The 4708-nt window shown below is 35.8% G+C and overlaps 1 non-coding gene across 1 annotated transcript; it reads right to left on the bottom strand.

Annotated features, from left to right (window-relative positions):
- Positions 1-247: 247 nt before the first annotated feature.
- Positions 248-354, bottom strand: LOC139903201 (small nucleolar RNA R71). The gene has a single exon (XR_011778041.1). It is a non-coding gene; the product is annotated as a small nucleolar RNA R71 (small nucleolar RNA).
- Between the last annotated feature and the right edge of the window lie 4354 nt (positions 355-4708).

Genomic DNA, 4708 nt, shown 5'->3' with positions numbered 1-4708 from the left:
TCAATGCCAATTTAGTGGTGCGCCGAAGGAAGATCCAAATGAACATCTTCGTACCTTTAATAGGATCTGCACACTATTTAAAATAAGAGAAGTGGAGGATGAACATATATATCTCATGTTATTTCACTGGACTTTAAATGGAGAAGCCAAAGATTGGTTAGAATCGTTACCTGAAGGGGCGATTGATACATGGGACGTTTTAGTTGAAAATTTTCTTAAACAATTCTTTCCGGCATCTAAAGCCGTAAGACTTCAAGGAGAAATTGTTACGTTCACACAGAAGCTAAATGAAACTCTATATGAAGCGTGGACACGATTTAGAAAGTTATTAAGAGGATGTCCGCAACATGGTTTAGACACCTGTCAAATAGTACAAATATTCTACCAAGGATGCGACATCACTATAAGAAAAGACATCGATATAGCAGCTGGTGGTTCCATTATGAAGAAAACTGCAACTGATGCTTACAAAATTATTGATAACACTGCTTCCCACTCACATGAGTGGCACCAAGAAAAAGATATCGTTAGATCATCTAAAGCAGCTAGAGCCGATTCTAGCCATGACTTTGATTCCATTTCCGCAAAGATAGATGCTGTCGAGAGACTAATGAAAAAGATGACTAAAGATATTCACTCAATACGAATTAGTTGTGAACAGTTTGGAGGACCACATTTGACAAAAGTTTGTCTTAGTATTGAACAAACAATGGAACAAAGAGAGAATGTTTCATACATAAACCAAAGGCCTGGAAATAATTATCAGAATAATTATCAACCGCCAAGACCGATCTACAATCAAAATCAGAATTATAACCAAAATGTTCCATACAACAACCAACAAGGTCCTATCAATCAACAAGTATCCAATAATACTTACAATCAACAAAGACCTATTTTTCAAAATAAACCACCACAAACCTATGATAAAAAGCCAAATTTAGAAGACATGATATCGAAGCTAGTTGAATCTCAAACTCAATTTTTCACATCTCAGAAATAAACCAATGAACAAAATGCTCAAGCATTTAGAAATCAACAAGCTTCGATTCAAAATCTGGAACAAGAAGTGAGCAACCTAGCAAGGTTGATAGGTGAAAGAAAACCGGGAAGTCTACCTAGTGATACAAATGCTAACCCCCGGAATGAAACAACTAAAGCCATTACCACAAGAAGTGGTATTACACTTAAACCACCTGAATTACCTGTAATTTCTGATGAAGCTATTCCTACTCCACAAGAACCACAATCTGATCAAGAAAAGGAAAAAGAACCAGTAGTTGAAAAGGTTAATGAAGATAACACAGTTAAGGCTAAACCTTATGTTAAACCATACCAACCACCACTTCCTTACCCGAGTAAAATGAGAAAAGAGAGACTTGAAGCCGAGCAATCCAAATTCTTGGATATGTTTAAACAGATAAATGTTAATCTTCCTTTCATTGATGTGATTTCAGGAATGCCTAGATATGCTAAATTCTTGAAAGATCCAATCACTAATAGAAAGAAAATGGAAGAACTCTCGGCTGTTACTATGAATGCTAATTGTTCTGCAGTGCTGTTGAATAAGATACCAGAAAAATTATCAGATCCAGGAAGTTTCACAATTCCATATTTTCTGGGTAGTCTTAGTTCAATAGAAGCATTGGCAAACTTAGGTGCTAGTATAAATTTAATGACATATTCATTATACGCTAAACTAGACCTTGGAGAATTGAAACCAATACGAATAAGCATACAACTAGCCTATCGATCAGTAAAATATCCTAGAGGGATAATGGAGAACATGCTAGTTAAAGTTGGTACTTTAGTATTTCCAGTAGATATTGTTATTCTGGACATGGAAGAAGATTCTCGAGTACCTCTCATATTAGGAAGACCATTCTTAAACACAGCTAAAGCAATAATAGACGTGTTTGGTAAGAAACTGACCCTAAGTATAGAGGACGAGAGTGTTACCTTTTCAGTTGATAGAGCCATGCAACAACCGCAATCTGCAGATGATACATGTTATTATATTCAAACTATAGAATCACATGCAGAATTGTTAAAAGAATTTCCAGAATTACAAGGAATAGGAGAATGTTCTTTAGGAGAAGGAACTGAACAAATTGATGAAACTGAAATGATAGCTACACTTATGGCTAATGGATATGAACCAATAATAGAAGAAATTCAAATGCTAAAAGAAGAAGACAGATATCGATACAAATCATCGATAGAAGAACCACCGACATTAGAGTTAAAGCCACTTCCAAACTATTTGGAATATGCTTATTTACATGGTGAGTCTGAATTACCTGTAATAATATCGTTCTCTCTTACTGAAAATGAAAAATCTCAACTCATTTCTGTGCTAAAAGCTCATAAACCAGGTATTGCAAGGAAAATTCATGATATTAAAGGAATAAGTCCTTCGTATTGCACACATAAAATCCTTATGGAAGAAGGTCATAAAACGTATGTGCAACGCCAACGAAGACTAAATCCTAATATGCAAGATGTTGTTAAGAAAGAAATTATTAAACTACTTGATGCAGGTCTAATTTATCCAATTTCTGATCGTCCATGGGTAAGCCCAGTTCAATGCGTGCCTAAGAAGGGTGGCATGACTGTCATTACAAATGAAAAAAATGAGCTTATTCCTACTAGGACTGTAACAGGATGGCGTGTTTGTATTGATTATAGAAAATTAAATGACGCCACTAGAAAAGATCACTTTCCCTTACCTTTTATTGATCAAATGTTGGAAAGATTAGCCGTAAATAGTTACTATTGTTTTCTTGATGGTTTTTCGGGATATTTTCAAATTACAATAGCACCCGAGGACCAAGATAAAACCACGTTCACGTGCCCTTATGGTACTTTTGCTTATAAACGCATGCCATTTGGACTTTGCAACGCCCCTGCAACATTTCAAAGGTGCATGATGGTGATTTTTCACAACATGATAGAAGAATGCATGGAAGTTTTCATGGATGACTTTTCAGTCTTCGGTGATACATTTGAATCATGTCTAGTTAATCTTGAACGAATGCTTATTAGATGCGAACAATCAAATCTAGTTCTTAATTGGGAGAAATGCCATTTCATGGTTAAAGAAGGCATCGTTCTTGGTCATAAAATTTCAAAGGAAGGAATTGAAGTGGATAGAGCTAAAGTAGATGTAATTGCTAAACTTCCACATTCCACCAATGTTAGAGGAGTTAGGAGTTTTCTAGGGCATGCCGGTTTTTACCGACGTTTTATAAAAGATTTTTCTAAAATTGCCACTCCTATGAATAAACTCTTAGAAAAGGATGCTCCATTCATCTTTTCAGATGAATGCATCTAATCTTTTAATATTCTTAAAGAGAAACTCACTAATGCGCCGATCATGATAACTCCAAATTGGAATCTACCGTTTGAACTAATGTGCGATGCAAGTGATTTTGCAATGGGAGCCGTTTTAGGACAAAGGATTGAAAAACGATTTCAACCTATTTATTATGCTAGTAAGACGTTACAAGGAGCACAAACGAACTATACAACTACTGAAAAAGAACTCCTTCTATTGTCTTTGCTTTTGACAAATTTCGTTCATATCTCGTTCTAGCTAAAATGGTGGTCTATACCGACCATTCTGCTCTTAGATACCTATTTTCGAAACAAGATGCTAAACCAAGATTAATCCGCTGGATCTTACTCTTACAAGAGTTCAATATTGAAATCCGAGATAAAAAGGGAGCAGAAAATCTCGCCGCTGATGATCTTTCTCGTCTTGGAAATCCTGAATTAGAAGTTCTAAATGAATCGGCCATACAAGACAACTTTCCTGATGAATATCTATTGAAGATAGATTATAATAAAATTCTATGGTTTGCAGACTATGCAAACTACTTAGTATGTGGATTCCTTGAAAAAGGATTGTAGTACCAAAACCGAAAGAAATTCTTTAGTGATATAAAAACTATTTCTGGGAAGATCCACATTTGTTTAAAAGTTGTCCCGATGGAATAATACGCCGATGTGTATTCGGAGATGAAGCTAGTCAAATCTTAAACCATTGTCACACAGGACCAACAGGAGGGCATTATGGGCCTCAACTTACAGCAAGAAAAGTTTACGATGCTGGATTCTATTGGCCTACAATTTTCAAAGACGCACACCTTCTTTGCAAATCCTGTGATGCTTGTCAAATGGCCTGAAAAATAAGTCAACGTGATGAAATGCCACAAAATGTCATTCAAGTATGTGAAGTATTTGACATTTGGGGTATTGACTTTATGGGTCCATTTCCAAAATCTAATAATAATCTATACATTCTCGTTGCCATTGATTATGTATCTAAATGGGCGGAAGCACAATCTCTCCCAACTAACGATGCGCGAGTTGTAGTCAACTTCTTAAAACGTCTTTTTGCTAGGTTTGGAACACCGAAAGCTTTAATAAGTGATAGGGGTACTCATTTTTGTAATAATCAACTTGAAAAAGTTCTCAAAAGATATGGAGTAACTCATAAAATCTCCACTGCTTATCATCCACAAACAAGTGGACAAGTTGAAAATACCAACCGAGCTTTAAAACGTATTCTAGAGAAAACCGTAGGATCAAATCCGAATGAATGGTCCATTAAATTAGAGGATGCACTCTGGGCTTTTAGAGCAGCCTATAAAACTCCAATTGGAACCACACCTTTTAAAATCGTTTACGGAAAAGCATGTCATCT

This window comes from Rutidosis leptorrhynchoides, chromosome 3 (assembly GCF_046630445.1).
Source record: "Rutidosis leptorrhynchoides isolate AG116_Rl617_1_P2 chromosome 3, CSIRO_AGI_Rlap_v1, whole genome shotgun sequence".
NCBI classification, from domain to species: domain Eukaryota; kingdom Viridiplantae; phylum Streptophyta; class Magnoliopsida; order Asterales; family Asteraceae; genus Rutidosis; species Rutidosis leptorrhynchoides.
This window is presented reverse-complemented; position numbering and strand designations above follow the sequence as displayed.